Consider the following 27,629-nt stretch of genomic DNA (forward strand, 5'->3'; position numbering starts at 1 on the left):
TCACTCTGTCATCCTGAACATGTTTTTTAATGAAAACTAAAGTAGGAGTGTTTATATTTCTTAAGAGATTTTCATTATCTTGACTTATAAATAAAAATATAGAATGAAAAGGGTAATTTTAAGTTCTCTTACTATTACTTCACTATGAGCAAAAAGCAAATTCAATGTAATAAATACTAAGATGTTATTAAAAACAGAAAGACCGACAAATACACAGTTTTCACATAATACTTTGATAGCTTAAGGTGTCTTCTGCCTCATATTCTTAAGTACATATTGAATTTTGTTTTTCAAAAGGGCACAAATCCCTCCTTTGTGGGGATTTTATATATCTAATTTCTTATATCTACAGACACATTTCAAACCTGCTCCACTATAAAAATAGGAAATACCAAATCTAGGGCTGAATCTTCTTTCAGTGAAGTACGTCAAATGATATGAGAACTTTTATGATAATACAAAGAGGAAAAGGAAATAAATTAATGGTTAGCGCCATAAAATTATTTTCCTATATATATTTTATCTTCCATTATGTTTATTTCTATAATTCTTTCTAATATTCATATATATTCAGACATGCTAAGTAGATATTTCAAAAATATTAACTTTATGAAAATTCAAACATACTGGAGTAAAACCGTAATTTTGTAGTAATAAACTCGGGAGTGGCATCAGCACTAACTGATGGTTAAGATTCATCCTGCATTTTTTTCCCATTATTTCTTTAGTTCATTACTAGGGATTTCAACATTCTTTGACATATCTAACAAAGATTTTACTGGTGAATTACTGAGTACCTTAAAGTTGAATGTAACATACTATTAAAATATAATTTTATTACTTGGGTTATAATAATTACAGTTAAAATTCTTTTACATGTGGGTGTATGGGCTGGTATAAGAAGTATCAGACAAACTATATCTTAAGAAACTTACTTCATTCACTACCTTCCTTTCAACACTAGCAAATATATGACTTGTTTAGTTTTAATGAATTGCTATTTAATTGTCTCATGTGAGTATCTGTGTGCTCCAAATGATTAAAGCTAATTTACAAAGAAGCTGTTTGTCTTAACAGGTATAGTTACGACCCTCTCCTCCTTAAATCTCTGGGGTATATACAGTGGAGCAAAGGACTATGCAAAGAGTGAACCTGAAAGACCTGAATTTTAAAACATTATAAATTACCACTGACTAAGAACCCACAGTGAGCCCATCATTCATTCTAGTGGGCATATCCTAAAAAAAAAAACCCACATGCCAGAGACTAACTGCCCCCCAATTTTTGTTTCTCTTCTCTTTCCTCAATAAACATAAAGTGGCATATGAATCTTCTGGTAAGAACCCTTTAAGAGAGGAAGTATCTCTGTCCTCTCCCTTCTTCTTCATGCTAACTAGAATGCAAATGTACAGGCTAGAGCTGGAGCAGCCTTCTTGGACCACAACGTTTACTGGACCAACAGAGGAATGCTCAAAAGATGAAAGCTTGTATCCCTAACACCTCTGAATGCCACAGTGGCTCAGGATCTGGTAACATGCTAGTTACTGGAAAAATGCAGATTAAAATCAAGGAGTCTCTCCATTATGCCCTAAAGAATATGTTAACACATTCATTTCTATGGCACCTATCATTTTTTGAAAATATTAGGCAGGTTTACAATAATCCTAATAACCCTCAATAATGATAAAAGGGGCAGGACTATGACCACTCATTTGCACAGGGCTAGCACAAAGCCCTGCACACAATTTTCCTGACTTAAAAAAGTTCACTTCACAGCAAGAAAAAAACAGATAAAAGCTGTCAGTCCCCATTAGTTCATCAATATAACTAATTAGATACTGGTAAAAAAAAATTCCATGTTCTAAGAGGATGTCAGGTGCAAAATACCTGGTTTGCACTTTAACTTAACCAGATCCCAACACCAACTTATTTCAAAATGAACGAACATCTTCCTCTAGTAATTTGCCAAACCCTATTTCAGTATTAATCTGGAAAAGAAACTTCAAAGACACTTCCACTGAGAAGTAAAGGAATCATAATTTCTTAGCTGCTATAAATCAAGGATCTTAACAAGGAACACTCCAAATCCAATAAGCATTGTGCTAGTACTAAAGCTGTGAGAAAGGTACTATCCAAATAATTAAGCAGATGCTGAGTCAATGTCCCTTATATTTTATGCAAGACCTAATTAACTCACAATTGACCATTCCAATTTTCTAGGCCAGGAATCTTTAGTTGCAATTCAAAATTATTCAGAAGATGTCTGTATATATACATTTCTAATTACAAAACTGATTCCAAAGAACAACCAAGGCTGAGTGACTATCATAGCCTTACCAGGTCCCTAAAATTATGCTAATTGAGTTGGCATTTTCTTCAATGAAAACAAGTAAAATGGGTAACTCAAGTCTATAAAATGTTAACTAACTTCGTTTACTGACTTTAAAAATTATTTTTCACATTCTTAGACGTATCATCCCAATTTGGTTTACATTGGCTTCTCTTGTCAAGAGTGTATGTATCACAATGTCTTTGTCAGGGGAAAAAAAAAATGTCCTCTAGACATTTGTGGAAAAACAACACAATGACGAAATAGCTACCAAATTGATTTTCCAATTGCAAAGATGGCACTGAACAAAAATAACAGCAGAGTAGAAGCAATAAAATGTTCTTCCTTTCACTTAGAGTCAGTGTCCCAATAGCTTGGGAAGAATTATATATGCAGCAAGTTATAAAAAGATAAAAATGAGAGAAAGGGATAATTTGGGTGAATGTAGTAACCACAATGTTGCTCATGTGAAACCTTCATAAGATTGCATGTATATCAATGATATCTTAATAAAAAAATAAGAAGGGAAAGCCATTTTTAGCAATGAATGACATGGGTTACTATTTGAAAACAAGACTAATCTACAAACTGCACAAAATGGGAAAAGCAGCCATATTCAGGGCTAGGACTGAAAGATATTAATTACTTCCCTATTTAATGAAATCTTTGAAGCTTCAATTAAGTTCTCCAGCTAAGGAACTATTAAGAGCAAAAAAAGTTGTTAGGGTTACTGAAATAAAAAACAAACAACACTTTAAATAATCATCCAGGGGAAAAGAAAGGTGCTTTAAAGTAGTTTACTTGACCATCAATATAAGAATGGTTTAATAAATGTGTTAATTCCGTATTATAGAACACTTTTTTTAGTGAGGAATAGCTGTATTACCAATACAACTTACATTTAAGCCAAATATTATGTGCAAATTTTCCAAGCATTTTACATGTTAATGATGACTCTCAAAGAATCCTAAGATACTATTCCCATTTTTCAAAACAGAAAATCAATGTACACAGCAGCAAAGTAGTCTGCCCAACATCCCACTAAGTAGAAAGCTGGGATTCAACACCAACAGTCCAGCTCCAAACACCAGGGCTCTTAACTACTCACCAAATTGCTTCTCTTTCTGTGCAATTTTATAGAAGAGTGTCTGTGACACACTGAATGGAAATAGTAAACTGCAGAATAGTGTGTGTTAAACAGCACAATCCTATTTCTGTTATTTAAAAAACTCCCTTCTGTGCTCACTTCGGCAGCACATATACTAAAATTCGAGCGATACAGAGAAAATTAGCATGGCCCCTGCGCAAGGATGACACGCAAATTCGTAAGGCGTTCCATATTTTAAAAGAAAAAAAACTCCCTTCTGTATAAATATAAGGTTTTTCTTACTACTGAAAGAAAAAAATTAAAGACTTAATGCTTATTTAAGATGCTACAGTACACTTTTGATTTTATACATTCTTGTGTTGTCTAAATTTCTTACAGTAAGTATGAGGTTCTGGAAAAAGATTTACTTTTAAAAGCTACGGTTTAGTGACATAAACTTTAAGACAATGCAATATGCAGATTCACAGATTACTTTCTTATGAATATTTTTCAATATTTACTATCAGTCCACAGTAACAAATGTCAGGAATAAAGACACATTTTCATGAAAATTACCATTTTGTTTTAATCCATCAGCGATCTGCTAATTGTCATCTCCGATAAAGAAGACAATTTTTGCCCTCAAGGAGCTCACAGGCATTAACAAAGATGAGGGACATGTATGATTCAAAGAAGGTTTTCTGCCGTAGTAATTCTAAGATCCTTCAATTCCACCATATTTGTCCATCAAAAACTTGCTAGGAACTGAGACAGTAGAGATGAGACACAAAGTAATTCAACTAGATTCTTTCCAATAGGCTCACACTTCAACACATATGAATTTTACTTATCTAAACTTGCATATTCTATTCAAAAGGAGCAAATTCTACTCAATTTAGAGGTGAATTCAAGTATTCACTAGCTAGCACATAAAACTCTACTCAAGGTTTTATCATCAGTAGCAGCTTCTACATATATTTTTTAAAGGTTATCTTCTTTTGGAATAAAATTTAAATTGATACATCTGCTGAAAACAGAAAACATGAAAAAAATATGCAGCTAATAAAAAATTTTTTAAAAGACTAAGCTAATTGTAGATTAATAACAAAAAAAAAAGAAAGAAAAGGGGGATTACTCCCTGATAGGATAAAACTAACTGCACATCACCGATTAATGCATGCTTTAAATATCCTTAATTTTGATCATTTAAAGGGTGTCAGATGATCAGCTATGGAAGTACATTTTTCTGATAATATTCCTTTCTCTTAAAAAAAAAAAAAAGCAGTTCCTGTGTGGTGATCTCCAATAAGTTCTTCACAATGGTATAAAGGGCATATCGAAGTGTGGGCAAAGGGTTTGTTTGTGTTCATACAGAGGATCAAAGCCTAATTTGGCTACCCAGAAAACGAATTAAGATACGATATGAAGAACTTCCAACATCAACATTCCCTGGAAGAGTCATTCCAGAAGATGATCATCAAAAAACTTCAACAAAGATCCTGGTGCTGTTGCAGTTGTAGCTGCATTCATCCCACCGGTTCCTGGACTTGCCTTTGGAATGAAGGGGGAGATATCTAAGCTGGCCTGTGCATACAGTAAAACAACAAATTTGACTGGATCTATACTGTCGGAACTCAACCAAGAATTAGGAGAAGTGCAAGTTGCAGCACTCCAAAATCTTGCGACTATAGACTATCTACTGTTAAAAGAATATATGGGATGTGAACAGTTCCCAGGAATGTGTTGTTTTAATTTGTCTGATTTTTCTCAAAATATTCAAATTCAGTTAGACAATATCCATCATATCATTGATAAGTTTTCACAAATGCCTAGAGTGCCTAACTGGTTTTCTTGGTTTCACTGGATATGGCTGGTAATTGTAGGTCTGCTTTGGTTATGTAGCTGTATTCCTATTATGTTAATGTGGGCACACAATTTAATTAGTAATTTAAAACCTATACATGCTTATGTTACACTACAAGAAGATATGTCAAAGAAATAATCAATCTTCCCATGTTTTCTTCCATCTGCTACTTCTATAGCTTCTCTTCTTCCTTCATAATTACAACCCCTAAGTAGAATTCGTGCCTCAAATCGAAATTACTGAGTATCATAATTCTTCCAAGTGGTAAAGATACCTCAAGACAAATGCCGGGCATAGAAGCCACAGGGCATAAATCTGCAAAAAAGTAAAAAGCTAACCTTTTCAAACAATATTGCTTCTCTCTCACTTGCCAACTTTACATTTCCCTGTATGGCCCCGGAAGATGACTGGTTAGCCATAGACGGGTAAGATTCCTCAAGGGAGGAACAACCTAAGACAGGCACAGTCGCAGGGAGGGCCATCAGGTGAGAAATTGGGGATCAACAGAGGTGAGGCTTAGAACCTCACCCCACATTTTGAGAGAAATCTTCTGCATCCGTGGATGTTTTGTTGCCCTTGTCTAGCTTGGATTAATACTTAGTCTATAGGCACACACCTGATGATCTATATTTGCCCTCTTACAGCACTAAACTATGTTTTCTACCTTTATCTTGCATCTACCTACCACTTCAGCATTTTATTTAAAAAATAATAATAATAATAATAATAAGGGAGAAATGCGGGATTCACATATAAATCAAGTATAAAAATCAAATGAATATTCATATTTGACCTGATTGTTTATAGTTCATAATGCGTGATCAAAACCAAAAGTTTGTGTGATGACTGCCCTTGCACTGTTCACCATGTAAGAATTTATTCACTATGTAAGAATTTGTTCTCCATGTAAGAACTTGTTCGTTATGCTTCAGAAGATTGGAGACTGTTGAGAATTAGGCTTGGGGTTGATTAATGATTGTGCATTGAGTCCCCTATACAGAATTTTATTGTTGTTAACAACCATTTGATCAATAAATATGAGAGATGCCCTCTCAAAAAAAAAAAATCAAATGAATAATCATAATTGACCTGATTGTTTATAGTTCATGATGTGTGATCAAAACCGAAAGTTTCTGTGATGACTGCCCTTGCACTGTTCACCATGTAAGAACTTATTCACTATGTAAGAACTTGTTCACCATGTAAAAACTTGTTCGTTATGCTTCAGAAGATTGGAGATTGTTGAGATATAGGCTTGGGGTTGATTAATGATTGTCCATTGAGTCCCCTATACAGAATCTTATTGTTGTTAACAACCATATGATCAATAAATATGAGAGATGCCCTCTCAAAAAAAAAAAAAAGACTAAGCTAGCTATATAATTTGGTATTTTAAATGTGTTATTTCCTTGACCAAATAGGAAAATTGTGGTTTTAAAAAAAAGTCCTGATTCCCTTTTATAACTATTTATAGTTCCCTTTTATTCCATTTATTTCCCTTTTATAAATATTTATAGTTCCCTTTCATTCTATTTATTTCTCCCATTTTCTTATAAAATAGAATTTAAAATGGCTAATAAGAACACATTTAATAAAGCAAAATAATATTAAGTAAAAGGTAAGAAAAAAGAAAGAAAAACAAAGATTAAACAGAACCAAGAAACAAACCACTTAAAACACAACAGCTAATATTTAATGTTCATAACCTTCAAACTGCTTCATATTTTGCCATACTTTTCTTCATACCTTTTGATCTACTTCTACAATTTATCCCCAGAAATACCTATTCAAATTACAGAAAGTAATCGTACTAAAATGTTTAGTGCAATATAGTTTCTAATAGAAGAAAACAGAAATAAACCCAAATAGATTAGAAAGACTTAATTAAAAATAATTTAAGGAACATCCTTACTAAGGAATTCAAGTCATTTCAAAAACTGGGAGAGACATGTATTACTGACACAGACAACTATTCTGCTATATTAAGGGGGAAAAAAACACTGTGAAAAAGTGTATACAATATGATCCAATTTTAGTCAAAATAAAAAATGTTAAATAGGCATAGAAAATAATCTAGAGAAAGACAAAATGGTTAATGAGGAGGAGTGAAACTACATGGAATTTCACTTACTAATCTATTTCTGTAATATGTAATAAGATACATCTATTGCTTTTGTAACAAAATAAAACTCACTACACTGAACATTTACTAAACATACAAAATATTTAAAAATATTCTGAAGCAATTTGTTTTGAGAGATGGCTCTGATATTCCAAACAGAGCTCCAAATACCTGTGAGTAATCTTTTAGAGATAACATCCCTTTCCACAACAATGACAGCATTCACTTCAATCATTTTTGTAGATGAAATATAACAGGACACTCCAGAAATAAAAGCACCTTGGTATACTGGAGTAGCAGACAAGTTTAAAAACAAAACTGAGATTCATTTGAGCTTAATTAGAATAAAGCAAAATATCTAATTAGTATAAAGCAAAATAATTATCAGGCCATTAATTTTGATAAAATAAGTCATAAGAAAACAAAGAATGGGTTCCAGCTTTTCAAAAACTCCAAATGGCATTTGTATCAGGCCAGGCTTCTTAAGCACAAGCTTTTATTTCCTGAGCCTTGAAACACAGGGTTCTCAAACTGCAAATCTTGAGTATCTGGATCAACACAGCAGAACACTAAAAGAGCTTACACAAGTACTGATAAGCATCATAATCTGTCTTCAGCTTAAGTCTTCAGAAATGATTTTTGTTTTCTACTGGCTACACTAATAATAGCATCACTTTTTTTAGTACCAACTATGTGCCAGACAGTATATTTGATATTTTGTAGAGAGTACCTCATATATCTGCAGAACAACTTATGAAGTATCATCAGTTCCCTCTTATAGACAATGAAGCTGAAGCTTAAAAACATTAGATTAAGAGAAATGCTAAAGATACATGATTATATGTGTCAGAACCAGAATCTAGGTTTGTTAAACTCTGAGGTTTTTGTTTTCTTGTTGAGTTCCTGACCATTATCTCTTAAAGTATCCAGTGTACTTTATACCTCATATTTTATCAAATTTAATTCATTTGAAACAAAACATAAATATACACTGTGATGTCATTTGAGGGAAACAAATATCCAAGTTTGAATGGTAAGGTCTTACTAAAACTATTCAGTACCTAGTATTAAATACTACAGCTAAATTTTGATTATATACAGGTCTCCTCTCATAGGAAAACCTAAACAATTTCACAAAATTCTGAAAGGTTAAACATTACAGTATATAAAACATAAGGTTTTAACAGTTAGGTATACAAATTGGAAAGGTGATTTTATCTTTAAATAATATATTAAAATGATCTATTAGTGAGGGTCAACTGTCATCCAATGACTTGACTATGAGAAAAATTAAGTGACAAGAAATTTTTAACTTCAGTAAGAAAGTCTGCAAAGTACTACTATTAATGCAATAAATGGTAATGCAAATATAAACTTCAGTTCTTCAAAAGCTAGTAGATTCCCTAGAGAGATAGTTATTTTCAGAAATTTTAGGATTTCTACTTCACAATGTCTATTTGTGAGGAAAAGATATGGGTCCAAAATCTTAATTGAAATATATTTGGAACTGGCTGTGCCTTAGAAACCCTACAAAACATAGACAGTATGCAAATACATAAAAATCTAATATCGCAAAGTTGTTCATATGAATTATCTTAACAGAAGTGATTTCACTTTTATTAGGAAAACTTTCTTCTAAAAATTATTCCAAGTGAAAACAAAGACACAAATACAGTAAACTATATTGGAGTGAGGCCTCATTCACAAAAGTTGAAGGCAACATTCAATTCTGGAAAAGCCTATTACCCAACTGCAGGGAATCCATTTGCCAACTAACTCTACTGGTCCATGTCATCATCCATTCAAAAATATAAATGGAAACTATCAATCACCAGACATTAAGAAAGTAAAGAACCAAGACGAGGGAAAAAAAACCCTGGAGGAAAGAGATGGTGCCAAGAACAGAAAATTATTTTTTTAAATTTCTGATTAGTACCTAGGGAAAAATTTAAGGTAGTATTTTAGCCATAAGCTAAGCTACAACTGCTCCCCCTCCCCAATAAAAAAAAAGTAAGAAAACAGAAGTTCTTGGATATTACAAAGTAATTGTCAAATTTTTATAGTTTTTACTTGAATGTCCTTCAATTCAACACTTGTATTTCTCTCTCCCTCTTCCCAACCCTCTTCCTCTGTCTCAATTTTTAAATACATACCAAAAGGTCTGTAAGAATAGACACACCAAATTGTCAACTGTGATAGCTTCTAATGATGGGAGTGGAAGAGAATAAATACATATGCCTAGGATATGAACCCATAATTTTCAAAACAGGAAATAAAAGCTAATAAGCATGGGAGAAAAAAACTGTATCTTATAATAAAAGAAATGCAAATTGAAATTGTGTGTCATTTTCAACTAACAAATCAACAAAAATTGAAATCCCAGAATATTTAATGCTGGTAAAAATACAGCAGTATGTTCATACCTGCTGACTTAGTAATTCTTACTTTATTAAGGAAACATCTGAAATATTGAAAAACATTATACACAGATGTATATCCTCTTCAGGGATCAGAGGTCATATTTAAAGTGACTAAGCCTGCTGGGAAGCCATAAGCCCCTGATTCTGCAGCATGAAAACCTAGAAACAACCCAACCTGAGCTTGGTGCAAATAAAAAACATCATCAATCAGGTGTTTGAGATGGACACTCTAAACATCACAAGCTTATGAAGCTCAACACTGTGTGCTTCAAGAAGAACTTATCAATTCCTCCCCTCGCAGCATCTTTTAATAGCAAAAATTCCTAAATTAATAATCCAGAGATAAGGAATTTAAGTATATTGTGATGCAGCCATATATAAAAATATTATAAAGCTATTAAAGAAGCCCTCAAAATGTTTATCATGGGAATATATCGAGATGTTAAAATAGAAAAAATAGTTATTTACAGTATGATCTGAAGTTCTACAAATGAGTATATGCACATAAACACATATATGCCAACACATGTATACATAAATATATACATATGCAAACAAAAATTCCTTCAAGGAAATATATCAAAATGTTAACAACAGTTTTCAATGGGTGGTGGACTTATGAGTGGTTTTTTTTCCCCACACTGATCATATACGATTTTTCTGCAGATGTTTTTTTTTTTTAAGCAGAAAAGGGTTTTTCTTTGCCCCATATTAAAAAGAGAAATGAATGTAGTGTGGTGCCCTTCCAGATATACCTGGTTATCTACTAGTTACTAAGCAGCATATCCTAGTGTTCCTACATTGTGCCCCTTTCAAGTGTCACAGGAAGGAACTACACAAACTCAGACACTAACACACCCCACCCAAACGGCAGTGCATCCACTCTAGGGAGTGGCCTGAGCAGCACATACAGCAACTTTCTCTTCTCAAACCACTTCCCATCTTTCACATTAATGTTTTAGGTTTACTTTTGATGTGGCACAGTACCCTTCACACAAGCTCCACACAAGAGCAGAACAGACCTTTGTAATCCTCCACTCCATCCCTGAGAGAAATGCTGCCCATTCAGTAAATTCAGGCACCAAGCTAGAAATCCTGTCATTCTGGACATTTCTCTGTCGTCAACTGATAAAGACAGGGAAGCACTGCTGCTTTCTGAAAATGGCCAATCCTGTTCTTTAATGACAGCATATGCTAAGATTTCTTACTCCTGAAGAGAATGAAATGGATGGTTCCCCTGCAAAGGCTATAAATCCCAATATATAGTGGCTTTCAGTCCCAACAGCAGAATCTGCAATTTAGCAACTCTCCCACAAGAACAGCCCAATTCTGATAGCAAAAACCCTTCAGAGAATCCTAGCCCCAAGCAGCTCCCCAGGGCTCTCCTGCTTCAAGACCATACCGACAAGTCCTATACTATGTCCGCCCATGCTGTAGCAGCAGCCATTTTTGGCTCAGCCCTGCTGCAGCCCCAGATGGAAAGCCAGGAAAGCAAGGACAAGATGGCAAAGGCAAAGGGCTTTAAAAAGGGAACTCTGCAACTTAACAACAGGCATTATGAAAAATACTGCACTAATCAACCACCTGGTTAAAAATAAGGCCTTTTTTTGTTTAAATGATGGCTATTTTTAAGTACTTTATGTACATCTGAAACCAACATGATTTTGTATATCAACTTTATTGCAATAATAATAATAATAAATAAATAAAGTGCTTTAAACTCTCTCTTGGTGCCATGAAAATAAATTTGGGGAGATCAGCACTAGTACAGATATGATGGTAAAACAAAGATTAATCAGAATGCTTGGGAAATACAATTCATAGTTAGTTTTTACTTACCCAACAGTTAAATTTTAAATGCCCCCTTTCTTGATTCCCTGCTGAAAAATCTACAAATGCATATTTTAAATACTATACACTCTTAAAATAAGGAATATAATTTAATCTATCTTCACTGAATAAGGAACTTGGAGGTAGTCACATTTTAGCCTATTTCATTTTTCAAAATATAAATAGATTTATTTTTCTGATTATAAAAGTGATATATGGTTAATGTAAACAAAAAAATCATTTGGCAAAGAAAAAGAAAATCACCCAATCTCACCAGCAACCAGAGATAACCCTATGAACACTGCTGTATAAGTAAGCACTTTTTCTATATATTTTTAAGATAAAATTTGATCATATAAGCTATTTTTAAGTGGCTTCCATAGAAGTGAACTTTGTCAATAAACGTTTTTTAACATTTTTAAGGTTATATTGTATTTCAGTGTATATACAGCCCATAATTTACCCAGAACCCTATTATTAAGCCTTTATTAGCATGTTTCAAAAGAGTTGCCATTAAAATGGTGACAATAATCAGAATTTTATTTGAACATTAATTTTCAAAGTACAATTCTGTAAAAGCAGAAGTTTTTTTTTTTTAAGGCTGATTTCAAAGTAATACTTGGATATATATTGAAATAATCCCTTAGAATACTAACAAAATTTAATATATCAACAGTCTAGTTTCTATTAAATCACCTAGGAGCTCAACAAACAAAAATCCAGATCAAACTTTCATCTACCCAACTCGGGAAAAGAGATTCATTTTAGTCTCTGTCTCACCCTAGATCTTGGTTTAATAAAAGACTAAATTCAAACAAAGTAAGACAGCAGCAGAGCCTAGGGAAAAATTGAAAGCAATTCCATGAAATAAAACTGATGCACAACTCTTAACAGGACACTCCTGAGGTTCACATTCAGACTGGAGGATGGGGAGATTAAAAGGCTCAGAAGAGGTTATGAAGACTCCAGATCTGTAACTGATATGGAACCAAGCACTTAGAAAGAGCACGCCTATACATCCTGTCACATCAATTCCTTCAGGCTAACAAATATATTTGTAATGACCAACCAACTATTTCTGATTCTTTATCTCTTAGATGGAGTTAGTCAAACCTGCTAACACTAGGAAAAGGGAACAGGACAATAAAATGCCCCTTTCGGGGCCTTCAACATTGAGCTTCCTTATGAAAATGAAAGCCATTTCTCTCCAACCCAAGACCGGATCCTAATACAATTTCGGTTACCCTTCAAGCCTTCAAAAGTCACAATTGATCTGGTATGTACCACCATGAGCTCGAGAACTTCCCAGAAGACTTTTCTTATGAGATCAGTAGCAGTATTAACTAATGTAATTTTGTACTGTACAATGAAATATATTAACATTTGAAATATATATATAACTTAGTATACCATTATTTTCCAAATGATCAATGCATGTCATGCATGGGTAAAAAATTCACATAACAAAGTACAATAAATACCAATGGATTTAAGTGCATGAAAAGTTCTTGGACGTGGTTTCAGGTTCCAAATTAAAACTAACCCTTAAGAAACTACCACTTACTACGCTGATGGACAGTAAAGGGGTTTGTTGGGGGGACTTGGTGATGGGGGCAGTATAGTAAACATAATGTTCCTCATAAAATTGTAGATTAATGATACCAAAAGAAAAAAAGGAAACTACCACTTGTCAAGAAGTTGTGGTGTAGTAATGAAGAATATCCACAATTGTCTGAAGAAGACAATAAAATACTCCTTTCTTCCCAACTAAGTATCTGAGACCAGATTTTCTTCAAAAACATGTACAGAATGGCTGCAGAAGCAGATATGAGAATCCAGTTATCTATTAAACTAGACACTAAAGAGATTTGCAAAATAAGTAAAATTATGCTATTCTTCTCATTCGCTTTTGTTTTGATTTTTCATTTTTCAAACTATGTTGACATAATGGATTTGTTTTTGTTATTTTTTAATTAAGTGCATATTTTCAATTTTAATATTTAATACTATAAATATCAACAAATATAGCCCACATAACAAAAGATCTCTGAGGTTTCAATAATTTTCAATAGTGTAAAAGAAATAAAATCTGAGAATTGGTGTTTTAAGTCAATGATTTTTCAGTGTGTTGTCTGTGGAAAATCTGCATCAGTTTCCTGGAGTGTAGTTTCCAATCTACAGAATTAAAATCTATGGGAAGTTTCCATTTCTGCAAATGTTTTTTTTGCATCAAAAATCTAAACCACTGCTCTAAGAGCTCACATAAATTTATATAAATCCCCTTCACAATGTATCAAATGAATCAATTTACACACTTGTTAATAAGTTGATTCCTATATGTTCACCACTCCTTTCTCATATCTATTTTCTAACCTGATAGGCAAATTTTCAGGGACAATGCCACTTTCTTTTCACTTCTTCCCACAGTTCTCCTGCAGTATATATAGCAGGCAGTAGGTGTGCTATCCCGGACTACTCACTTACAGCTAATTTCAGAATAATGTGTTATGTCTGAAGGAAAGCTAAAAAGTACAGCTCAAAGATGTCTAGACAGACAAAAATCCTTGATCATTCAAAAGATTCTATTGGCACTCAAGCAGTATCACTAATTCTTATAACAAATGCATCTGCCACAGTTGACATTTTTTGATAATTGAGGCCAACAGAGAAGGAGCTGAGTTAAAGGATTTGCATGACCCACTCCAACCCTCCCATTCTAAGATTGCTTCTTTTTAAATTCAATCCCAGCATTACATAATGGTGGATACTCTGGATGTTTAGGGGCTGGAAGATGAGTCAGCAGGTAAAGTCATTTGTGAGAAGCAGTTTAATTACACTTAGTACAACAGACAAGCCAACAAAGACAGCTGTCATTGTTTACATTGCTGAACATGCTGTCAGGTTTCACAGGCTTGTAAAAACACCTATTGTCAGCAAGCCCCATTTTTCTTAGTTAAGGGTTAAGAAGTATCAGACTTAGCTAACAGCTCCTAAAGCACAGTGAACCTTTTTTCTTAAAGCAGAATTAATATGTCAGTGCCTAAAAGAACATTCAAAATCCATTCTTTCAACTAGGAATGTGCTTCTGACTGCAATAACCTGAATCTCTTCATAGACCACTAGTGTTACATGCTCAGATACAGGAAAAAGTGCTTCTGATAAGACAAAAAAATAAGGGCTTTCTTAAAATCACACAATGCTGTTAACCATTTAAAGCACAGTTCAGTGCTTCTTTAAAAAAGGTTGAAAAAAAGTGGATAAAATATGAATTGTTAATCTTTTTTTAACAAGACTGAGCGGACAAGCAACTGAAACTCCAAAGAATTACCTTCTCTTGTTCTGATCTTGAGTATTTTCAACTCAGTTTCACTTTTCAGAACCAAAATATTTCATCTTTAAGAATCCTTCCATAAGGATATCCTTCAAATGTATTTTTCAAAGTGTGATTTCCAATGAAGGACTAGACTGAAAAACACCTTCTAATTGCTTTCTAGTTTCATATGCAATGGCTCATCTAGGCATTACACCTAAATAATTTCCAAGACAATCAAATTAATCTAATATTTCAAATTCCTACCTGAACTAACAAGGAGATATAGATATATACTAGCTCTGTGTGTGTGTGTGTGTGTGTGTGTGTGTGTGTGTGTGTGGTGCTATGACAAAAGATGCCTGCTAGCAGGTACTCTATTAAGTGTGCCATTATTTGAATACCAAGACCACCATGTAACTTATAAATTATAAACTTAAAAACTGTTTACTATAAATCTGCTACTAACCACGTACTAACTGTAAACAACGACTGAAACTAAAGTCAGAACTGTATCTGTTTTTTAAAATATATAAAGTCCAAATGATCCTTAAATGCAAGTTGGGTAACAACCACGGAGATTTACCTATCTCCAAGTTTCTTGAACAAAAATATCTAAGCATGTTTCATAAATTTGAAAACTGCAGATAAAAAAATACAAATACTGAAAGCCATCCTTAGGATAAGTATATATAACCTGTTTTAAAAGTCCCAAGTAAAACAGTAACACACATCAATCTTAGATTTGAATTATTTACTACAAATATATAATCCAATCCTCCTCCTAACAACCTCCTACAATACTAATTGCCCATGTCATTCCCCAGCCCACAGTTCTGATGGCTCCCCCACTGTCATCTGGGAGGAAGCCAACCTCCTTAGCATAGCTTATAAAGCTCCTATCCACTTCTGGACACTTCTGTCCACTGGTATGATCATCTCTAAAGTCAAGAATGTTACTACCCACAGGTGAGGTTACTTTACCAACGGATTCTATAACTCAATTCTCCTTGCCCCACCAGGTTGAACTCCACCTCCAGGCAGCCTTCAGGGACTATTTGTCCACTTCTCCCCTTCAAACTGTTGTGCCAGCAATGATGAACAAGGCATTTTCCCTGTCCTGAGTCTTTGTATGTTGATTCCTAACTGGAATACTCTTTACTCTACTGCTATCTTTCATATGGCTCAATAATCTTTGCATGCTTGTTTGAGGTAGTCCCTTCTCCAGGAAGGCTCTCCCCTCAATCCTCCCAATGTTCTGCTATCCACTACCAAGTTAAGAGACCTTCCTCAGATCTCCCACAAACCCGGTTCTTATTGATTCCTGTTTACTTACCCTCTTAAGACATCTGTGACCTGTACTAACACTGTAAACTTCTTGAGGGCAAAGACTATGTGATATTTCTGATTTCTCACTCCTCAGCCCAGAATACATTGTCAGTGCTCAATAAATATCTACTGAATGATTAAGCTAGACTACATAAGTAAGAAAACAGATTTCTCTTTAGAACCTATGGATAAACTACCCCAACTCTGCTTTGTGCTACATTGCATATGAAACAACTTGCCAAATCAGTTCCAGGTTGCTACAAATACTGGATTAAGAAAATAGTTCCCAAGTTGTGAGCCAGATTCGTTAGGTCCACGAATTCATCATCTACAAGATATTTTCACTAACTCAAAAAGCTTAAGAAACTATGTCAATCAACAATAATGAGTCAAAGACTAGTTAAAACATCAGTTCCTTTTCTTCTGCATAAAAATTATCAGTTAAGGGTGGTGACACTGAGATTATTGCTATCCTTAATTAGCACATAAAGATCTTTCATTAAAAATGTGGTTTCACAGGGGGAGGAGACAAGATGGCAGCGTGAGTAGGGCAGCGGAAATCACCTCCAAAAACCATATATATTTTTGAAAATACAACAAATGCAACTATTCCTAAAAGAGAGACCAGAAGATACAGTACAACAGCCAGGCTACATCTACATATTCAAGAACTCACCACCTCACGAAGTGGGTAAGATACAAGCCAGGACCCAGCAGGACCCAAGCGCTCCCCCAACCCCAGCCCACCAGCAGGAGGAAAGGAGCCGGAGCGGGGAGGGACTGGGAGCCCAAGACTGCTAAATACCCAACCCTAGTCATCCGCACTGGGAGCGCAGACACACAGTGCATGGTGTGCTGGATATTAGGAAAACGGAACAGTAAAACATGCAAGCGGGTCCCCGCAGCCAGCGCCCCTGGAACAAAAGAAAAGCAAGCACTTACAAGGGGCTCCACATCTGGACAGAATAATCCCGGAACACTCGGCCCAGCAGGCTGGGAATCCCAGGGAACTTTGGGCGCCCAAAGCCCTTGGGCGGGAGTGCAGCTCTGAAGCCCCTCATAGTGCAGAAGGGCCTTGAACCAAGAATACTGTATCCAGCACGATTATCATTTAAATATGAAGGAGGGATTAAACAAATCCCAAACAAGGAAAAGTTGAGTGAATTTGCCTCCCACAAACCACCTCTACAGGATATTTTAAAGGGACCGCTCTAGATGGAAGCACTCCTATGGCTAAATACATGTCAACAGAGAAAATAAAATCACACTAAAGACAGCAGACCAACCAAATACTAACTAAAGGCAAAAAATAAAATCAACTATCCACAAAAGCAGCCAAAGGAAAGACAAAAGAGTACAGAATAAAACACCTAACATAAAAAGAATGGAGGAGGAAGAATAAGAAGGGAGAGAAAGAATCATCAGACTGCGTTTATAATAGCTTAATAAGCGAGTTTAAGTTAGACAGTTAAATAGTAAAGAAGCTACCCTTGAAGCTTTGGTAACCACGAATCTAAAGCCTGCAATGGCAATAAGTACATATCTTTCAATAATCACCCTGGAATGAATGCACCAATCAAAAGACAGAGAGTAATAGAATGGATAAAAAAAGCAAGACCTATCTATATGCTGCTTATAAGAGACTCACCTCAAACCCAAAGACATACACAGACTAAAAGTCAAGGGATGGAAAAATATATTTCATGCAAATAGGGAGAAAAAAGCAGGTGTTGCAATACTAGTAACAGACAAAACAGACTTCAAAACAAAGAAAGTAACAAGAGATAAAGAAGGACATTACATAACGATAAAGGGGTCAGTCCAACAAGAGGATATAACCATTATAAATATATATGCACCCAATACAGGAGCACCAGCATATGTGAAACAAATACTAACAGAATTAAAGGAGGAAACAGAATGCGATGCATTTGTTCTGGAAGACTTCAACACACCACACACTCCAAAGGACAGATCCACCAGAAAGAAAATAAGTAAGAACACAGAGGCACTGAACAACACACAAGAACAGATAGATGGATCTAATAGACATCTACAGAACTCTACACCCAAAGCAGCAGGATACACATTCTTCTCAAGTGCACATGAAACATTTTCCAGAATAGACCACATACTACGACACAAAAAGAGCCTCAGTAAATTCAAAAAGATTGAAATTCTACCAACCAACTTTTCAGACCACAAAGGTATAAAACAAGAAATAAATTGTACAAAGAAAATAAAAAGGCTCACAAACACATGGAGGCATAACAACATGCTCCTAAATAATCAATGGATCAATGACCAAATTAAAACAGTGATCAATCAATATATGGAGACAAATGACAACAAGACTACAAAGCCCCAACTTCTGTGGGACACAACAAAGGCAGTTCTAAGAGGAAACCATATAGCAATCCAGGCATATTTAAAGAAGGAAGAAAAATCCCAAATGAATAGTCTGAAGTCACAATTATTGAAATTGGAAAAAGAAGAACAAATGAGGCCTACAGTCAGCAGGAGGGACATAATAAAGATCAAAGAGGAAATAAATATAATTGAGAAGAATAAAACAATAGAAAAAAAACAATAAAACCAAGAGCTGGTTCTTTGAGAAAATAAACAAAATAGATAAGCCCCTAGCCAGACTTATCAAGAGAAAAAGAGAATCTACACACATCAATAGAATCAGAAATGAGAAAGGAAAAATCACGACGGACTCCACAGAAATACAAAGAATCATTAGAGAATACTATAAAAACCCATATGCTAACAAGCTGGAAAACCTAGAAGAAATGGATAACTTCCTAGAAAAATACAACCTTCCAAGACTGACCAAGGAAAAAGCAGAAAATCTAAACAGACCAATTCCCAGCAACAAAATTGAAGTGGTAATCAAAAAACTACCCAAGAGAAAAACCCCCAGGACAGATGGATTTACCGTGGAATTTTAACAGACATACAGAGAAGACATAATACCCATTTTCCTTAAAGTTTTCCAAAAAATAGAAGAGGAGGGAATACTTTCAAACTCATTCTATGAAGCCAGCACCACTCTAATTCCAAAACCAGGCAAAGACCCCATCAAAAAAGAAAATTACAGACCAATATCCCTGATGAACATAGATGCAAAAATACTCAACAAAATATTAGCAAACCGAATTCAAAAATACATCAAGAGGATCATACACCATGATCAAGTGGGACTCATCTCAGGGATGCAAGGATGGTACAACATTCAAAAATCCATCAACATCATCCACCACATCAACAAAAAGGACAAAAACCACATGATCATCTCCATAGATGCTGAAAAAGCATTCGACAAAATTCAACATCCATTCATGATAAAAACTCTCAACAACATGGGTATATAGGGCAAGTACCTCAACATAATAAAGGCCATATATGATAAACCCACAGCCAACATCATACTTAACAGAGGGAAGCTGAAAGCTTTTACTTTAAGATTGGGAACAAGACAGGGATGCCCACTCTCCCCACTGTTATTCAACATAGTACTGGAGGTCCTAGCCACGGCAATCAGACAAAACAAAGAAATACAAGGCATCCAGATTGGTAAAGAAGAAGTCAAACTGTCACTATTTGCAGATAACATGATATTGTACATAAAAAACCCTAAAGACTCCACTCTAAAACTACTAGAACTAACATCTGAATTCAGCAAAGTTAGAGGATACAAAATTAATACACACAAATCTGTTGCTTTCCTATACACTAACGATGATCTAGGAGAAAGAGAAATCAGGAAAACAATTCCATTCACAATTGCATCAAAAAAAATAAAATACCTAGGAATAAACCTAACCAAGGAAGTGAAAGACCTATACTCTGAAAGCTGCAAGACACCCTTGAGAGAAATTAAAGAAGACATTAGCAAATGGAAACTCATCCCATGCTCTTGGCTAGGAAGAATTAATATTGTCAAAATGGCCATCCTGCCCAAAGCAATCTACAGATTCAATGCAATTCCTATCAAAATACCAACAGCGTTCTTCAACAACTGGAACAAATAGTTCTAAAATTCATATGGAAACACCAAAGACCCCAAATAGCCAAAGCAACCCTGAGAAGGAAGAACAAAGTGGGGGGGATCTCGCTTCCTAACTTCAAGCTCTACTACAAAGCCACAGTAATCAAGACAATTTGGTACTGGCACAAGAACAGAGCCACAGACAAGTGGAACAGAATAGAGACTCCAGACATTAACCCAAACATATATGGCCAATTAATATATGATAAAGGAGCCATGGACATACAACGGGGAAATGACAGCCTCTTCAACAGCTGGTGTTGGCAAAACTGGACAGCTGCATGTAAGAGAATGAAACTGGATCATTGTCTAACCCCATACACAAAAGTAAACTCAAAATGGATCAAAGGCCTGCATGTAAGCCATGAAACCATAAAGCTCTTAGAAAAAAACATAGGCAAAAATCTCTTGGACATAAACATGAGCGACTTCTTCATGAACATATCTCCCCAGGCAAGGGAAACAAAAGCAGAAATGAACAAGTGGGACTATATCAAACTGAAAAGCTTCTGTACAGCAAAGGACACCACCAATAGAACAAAAAGGCATCCTACAGTATGGGAGAATATATTCATAAATGACAGATTCGATAAAGGGTTGACATCCAAGATATATGAAGAGCTCACGCACCTCAACAAACAAAAAGCAAATAATCCAATTAAAATTAATGGGCAGAGGAGCTGAACAGACAGTCCTCCAAAGAAGAAATTCAGATGGCCAACAGGCACACGAAAAGATGCTCCACATCGCTAGTCTCAGAGAAATGCAAATTAAAACCACAATGAGGTATCACCTCACACCAGTAAGGATCGCCACCATCCAAAAGACAAACAACAACAAATGTTGGCGTGGTTGTGGAGAAAGGGGGAACCCTCCTATACTGCTGGTGGGAATGTAAGCTAGTTCAACCATTGTGGAAAGCAGTGTGGAGGTTCCTCAAAAAGCTCAAATTGAAATACCATTTGACCCAGGAATTCCACTCCTAGGAATGTACCCTAAGAATGCAGCAGCCCAGTTTGAAAAAGACAGATGCACCCGTATGTTTATTACAGCACTATTTACAATAGCCAAGAAATGGAAGCAACCTATGTGTTCATCAGTAGATGAATGGATAAAGAAGATGTGGTACATATACACAATGGAATATTATTCAGCCATAAGAAGAAAACAAATCCTACCATTTGCAACAACATGGATGGAGCTAGAGGGCATTATGCTCAGTGAAATAAGCCAGGCAGAGAAAGACAAGTACCAAATGATTTCACTCATCTGTGGAGTATAAGAACAAAGGAAAAACTGAAGGAACAAAACAGCAGCAGAATCACAGAACCCAAGAAAGGACTAACAGTTACCAAAGGGAAAGGGACTGAGGAGGATGGGTGGGAAGGGAGGCATAAGGGGGTGGGGAGAAAGGGAGCATTATGATTAGCATGTATAATGTGGGGGGGGCATGGGGAGGGCTGTGCAACACAGAGAAGACAAGTAGTGATTCTACAGCATCTTACTACACTGATGGACAGTGACTGTAATGGGATTTGTGGGGGGACTTGGTGATGGGGGGAGTCTAGTAAACATAATGTTTCTCATGTAATTGTAGATTAATGATACCAAAATATAATTTAAAATAAAAAAAATGTGGTTTCAAATTAATACTTTCATAATAACTGCTGCCTATGACCTCAAAGCAGCTTATGAGTAGACAGAGAGTGACTTAAATGTTTAATTTTTTTATTATAAAATATATGATTATTATAGAAAATAATAATTTGAGATAGTGGACAATTAAGATTTCAATATAGATTTAAATATAACTATACAAACCAAAGGCTGTCAAGGACTAATTTTAGGTTTGGAAAGAAACAAAGGGATTTCAGTCCTCAGTCTTCTTAAATGCAGCAATAATTACTTAGGCAGAGTTCAGAATTTAAATCAAAAGGATACTCGTCACATATTAAATGTCACTTTCACAACTACATAAAGCTCAGTGGGAAAGTTTTAGAAGATTTTGCTCTCTTGGCTCTTTCCTCAGCAGCTCCTTCCCCTTTTCTATAGTTTCATCATCAAATCATCAGACATTGCATGGACTACCAATAACATTTGCTTGCTTTTCACTCATTCCATTATGCTTATATTTTCAGATGTTTTTTCCAGCCCTTTCACCTGCTCATCTGACTTCCACCTCCTACTTCCAAACACGTCCAGTTACCCCCATTTGTTAAATGAGTAAGACATTCCAGTCATTTCAAACCCAACATGTCCTAAACTGAATTATCTGCCTCACTATCTCACAATGACATATAATTAAATCCTACATCTTTCTTACTCCATCAATGACAGTATCATTGCCTAGTCTCAAAGCCTGAGAGTCAGTTTTAGCTCTTTTCTTTCTTTCACCATGAATATTCAAGTCCCTTTCTTCCCTTTGATAATATTCATGGTATGATCATCCTTTCCTTTTCATTTCCCTGTAGACTAGATGTGCATCAACAAAACCTTGGAAGACCTTCAATGGACCTAGCGTATAGTCTCCATGCTTCCTGTCTTATCTCAATCCATCCAGCACAATTTTCACTTTCCTCTTATGATCAAACATGTTAACAAGTCTTAGATATTCAAAAAGTTCCACTTGATACAACATAGAAGCACAGATTCTTTATCTAGATATCCAAAAGTTTCTATAACTGTCACATGTACTGCACATTCAGTTTTCCATTTCAGCCAAGCAGGTCTTCTGACTACCCAAACACAGCATATACCATTTCCTAACTACTGTAAATTATTTTCCCTCAAATGTGTCTTTCCCCTTATATTTACTCAGATCCTACTTCCTATTCTTTCAGTCCTCACTGATCTTTCAGGCCTCTGATCTCTTAACTCCTATTCAGAGGTCAGGTAAAGACCTTAAATTCTTTAATTGTTTAACTGGAGTACCTAAGAGGCAGAGACAACATTTCAGGTTCCTTTTTTATCTCCTTTAACAGCTAGCACTTACTGTTAGTTAATAAAAACTTATTCCTCTGGTCACTTAATAATTATTGTGTGTCTGCTAAGCATCAGGCACTGTTAGCTTAATCTGTGGAATCAAAACAATGACCAGTATTTCTGTTCCCTTTTCTAATTCTTTTACTCTTCTCTCAAGATTCCATTAGTTCTAACTGTCTAACCTTTTAAGATAAGAAGGGAAGAGACCAAGCCATCTAATAGCTGGAACTATGAGATTATGGACTTCAAAAGACATGACCTAAAATAAAGAACAAAAGCATATTAGGTAAGGCTAAATTGCAGAGAACTAGCATACTTGCTTTTGCGGCCAAATTTTTTACTTATTAAGAAGGACAAACACTAGAGACTTCACATCCCAAGAGCCCAGAGAAGAAAACCCTCAGGAGCTTTGCTAAGCTGGACTTTTGTTGAAGGTTTTACAACTGCTGTACAATATTTCTGTACTAATTATCTCTAATGTAAAACTAAAATGAGCCTCTCTGAGCTGCAAAAAAAAAAGATTACATTAGTTCTTTCCTTCTCCGTTGAGCATCCTAACCTTACCATTACCAGTTGTTCTTTTCCATTCATTTGAGCCTTCAGCTGAATAGCAACTAAGCTAATTTCATAAATATGATTCTGGAACACAAAAGAAAAAGGACTTTTCTCCCCATATATTCTGAGAAAAATTGGAAAGAATGACCAGTGGTATGTTTCTGAAGGTTATTTTCCCAGTTTGAGAATTCTCACAATTGCTCTTATCAGTGACACTAATTTTCACACGTGGTATTGTTGTGAACAGACCAAAGTCTTCAATTTCACTAAAAGCATGGGTAGACTTACTTTCTGTACCTAGACTCTGTGTTAGATAAATATATGATTAATTGAAGAAACTGGATTATTTTGAAAGTGCATATGAACTGTAACTTAGGATAAACAAATTTGTATTTCAATTTAGCTACTTCAAGTAAAACAATTCACCAGACATGCTATTCAAGATTTAACACCAACAAAAAAACAATACAGTTCATCCATGAATTCCACAAGAATTAACCAGAGTATATCTTTGAGCCTTAATGTCATCAAAGGAATGTACTCAGACAAACTCAAAGAATGTGAAATACCTGCATCTTCTGACTAAACCAAATTATTAGGTATGAAGTAAAGACACTGGACCTGCAGGTACCCATACAAACTAAACATAGGCCTTGCAAATTCAAGTCTCTGGGAGCAAAGAAGGGAAAAAAAAAAAAAAAAATCCAAACATTAAACCTCTACACATTTCCATCTTTTACCTACTCTGCTAACATAAAAAGGAATCCTTTTTAAATCTGGCCAAGTATTAATATAAATTAAAGACATGATTCTTGGGGAACTCAGGTGCTAGCCAAGCCCAAAAGTACAAAAATTAATTACACATGATACATTGTGATAACCTGAAATCATATTGGAAACGGGTAGAAATAATGAAAATGAAAAATCGCAACAATCTATTTTTTAATTCTCAAATTGCTTTCACCAGGAGTCCTGATAAATAATAACATAGCTGCATTGTGTTTATAATGTCAAATAAATCAAATGTATTTCCCTAGACAAAACCTGCTAATGCCATGCCTTATAAACTACATCATAAAGTTTAGAAAGCATTTTCTCTTTCATTATCTCAGTCATTATCATAAAACCTTTGAAAAAGGGGAAGGTACTGTTTTCCCCATTTTACAGATAAGAAGGCTGGAACTCAAGGAGGTCGTAGGATTTGTTCATGATCACATACCTACCTTCATGTAAGAAAGGGGACATAAGAAAAGGTACAAGAATCTACTCATCTGTAGAAAGGAAATGCAGGAAGGATAAATCATAAATTAACGAAATTGGTGACCTACAGGTGTAGGTGAGAAAGAAAGGACAAACAGGCTCTGGGTAGCAGGGATGGAAGAATTAACACTTCTTTCTGAGTATATCCTTTTTTATATAACTGACTCTTAGAACCATAGTAATGTTGCACATATCCATAAAACAAATAATTAGAACAAAAAAATACAGGAATAAGGTTAGCAATTACCAGACTATTTTATATGTATTCTATCATTAAGTAAGTAAATAGATTGTAGATAATAAAGCCAGGTTTATCACTGCTGGAGAAAGTAAAATAAGGAAAAGGGGAAAGTTAAAACAAACTGGGTGGAATTACGGTGGAACTGAAGCTTATCAGTATAAACTCATGGTTTTTAATGTATATACAGATAAACACAGAAATAGAGATGTATGTAAGCGGATTACTATGCATACATGTATTGCCTAGCTCTGTCTGCTGAAATCAAGGCTAAAGCAGTGACATTCCAGTAACAATGAACATACCTAGGCCAGATCTTAGTCATTAACACCATTTTCCAATAAAAACAATCAGGATTTCTTGGAGAAACAGTTGATCCCAGGACTGGGGCAAGGAAATATACAAGATGAGCCTGGAACATCTTGAGATGCAAGAAAATAAAGAAATACTTATGAAAAAAAAAAAAAAGATTATGGCTTCTTGAAGGAACACAGGAGCAAATCTGAAGGAACTTCTAATAGCCAAAGCTAGAACAATTTGACCAACAAAACAAATAATGACAGTACTATATTTTATCACAGAATAAAATACATATCCATGAATCTATGACATAAATAATAGAATGAATTAATAAACAGAGAGAGCTGTTCCTCACAGAATTACAAATAATTAAAAATGAAGGAAAGAGAGAAACAAAAAGTCCCAATTAGACTTAACATGTTTCATGTTTCAACTTAATGTTTCATGTAAGATCCACATTGCTGAACATCAAGGGCCAAAGTCTGAAGAGAAATATTATTTGCAAAGTTTCTCAGAAGATACTTAGCAACTACAAAGAGAAAGACAGTAACTCTACAGTAGAAAGACCTACAGTCCAACTTAACCAAGTTAACTGGGTAATCACCGTATCAAGAACTTCTTGATACAAGGCTCTGAGAAGGAATGCATTTGGGTATTCTTACCAAAATTCATAACCTCACTCTGATCATGAGAAAACATGAAATAAACCCAAATGACAGAAATTCTATAAAATAACTGATAAGTAATCCTCAAACACATCAATGCTATGACTGATAAGTAATTCTCAAACGCATCAATGCTATGAAAGGTAATGACTGAGGAACAATTACAGTAGAGGAAACTAAGGGAAAATAATAACCAAATGCAATGCAGTTATTAACAGAAAAAGGACAATGAAAAAATTGATAAAAATTCTAAAAAGGTCTATAGTTCAACTAATACTGGATGTCCCCAAAGTAGACTATGTGAAGGGAAAACAAGCTAATGCATATTTATATGCTTGAATCTTTTAATTACGATTTTTCAATGAAGGTCAAGAATGAAATTACTGATTTCCAGAGAAGCATTCAGCTTTCACTGGCTTGCTTAAAATGTATCACATTCAAGTACATTCACCCAGTCACAACATAAAAAGTATTAAGCTAAGGTCAAGTACTCTGCTGTCTGCTTGTGAAATAGCAGTTACCTCAGGAAGCTGGACTGGTTCCAAATTCTAATATTTCTGAAAAAGATCAAGAATGTAATATTGAAAGTATGAGCTGAATATATTAGCCTCAAAGACTCAACAATATTAATCAAGTACTTGATGCCATTAAAATTCTACATAGGTTAATTAAGACCCACTTATTTTGCATATTAGGTAAGAGCTAAGCAAAAGGTATATATAATAACTTATAAAACTTAAAAAAGTTATAATCTTTTTTGCATTTTTTTATTAAGGTATCATTGATATATACTCTTACGAAGATTTCACATGAAAAACATTGTAGTGACTACATTCACCCATATTATCATGTCCCCCCCATACCCCATTGAAGTCACTGTCCATCAGCATAGTAAGATGCTACAGAGTCACTACTTGTCTTCTCTGGGCTACACTGTCTTTCCCATGACCCCCTCTATACCATGTGTACCAATCATAATATCCCTCAATCCCCTTCTCCCTCCCCTTTGGTAACCACTAATCCCTTCTTGGAGTCTGTTCCTTCAGTTTTGCTTCATTGTTATACTCCACAAGGAGGGAAATCATTTGGTACTTGTCTTTCTCCGCCTGGCTTATTTCACTGAGCATAATACCCTCTAGCTCCATCCATGTTGCTGTAAATGGTAGGATTTGTTTTCTTCTTATGACTGAATAATATTCCATTGTGTATATGTACCACATCTTCTTTATCCATTCATCTACTGATGGACACTTAGGTTGCTTCCATTTCTTGGCTATTGTAAAT

At 35.0% G+C, this 27,629-nt stretch overlaps 1 protein-coding gene and 1 non-coding gene across 12 annotated transcripts in view; one reads left to right on the forward strand and one right to left on the reverse strand.

Moving 5' to 3' along the window:
• EIF4G3 (eukaryotic translation initiation factor 4 gamma 3) overlaps positions 1–27,629 on the reverse strand; it is a 406,522-nt gene that overhangs the window by 368,244 nt on the left and 10,649 nt on the right. The gene's annotated exons all lie outside the window — the stretch shown is intronic.
• Positions 3,568–3,674, forward strand: LOC118927153 (U6 spliceosomal RNA). The gene has a single exon (XR_005030728.2). It is a non-coding gene; the product is annotated as a U6 spliceosomal RNA (small nuclear RNA).

The sequence above is a fragment of the Manis pentadactyla genome, chromosome 4, assembly GCF_030020395.1.
Source record: "Manis pentadactyla isolate mManPen7 chromosome 4, mManPen7.hap1, whole genome shotgun sequence".
NCBI classification, from domain to species: domain Eukaryota; kingdom Metazoa; phylum Chordata; class Mammalia; order Pholidota; family Manidae; genus Manis; species Manis pentadactyla.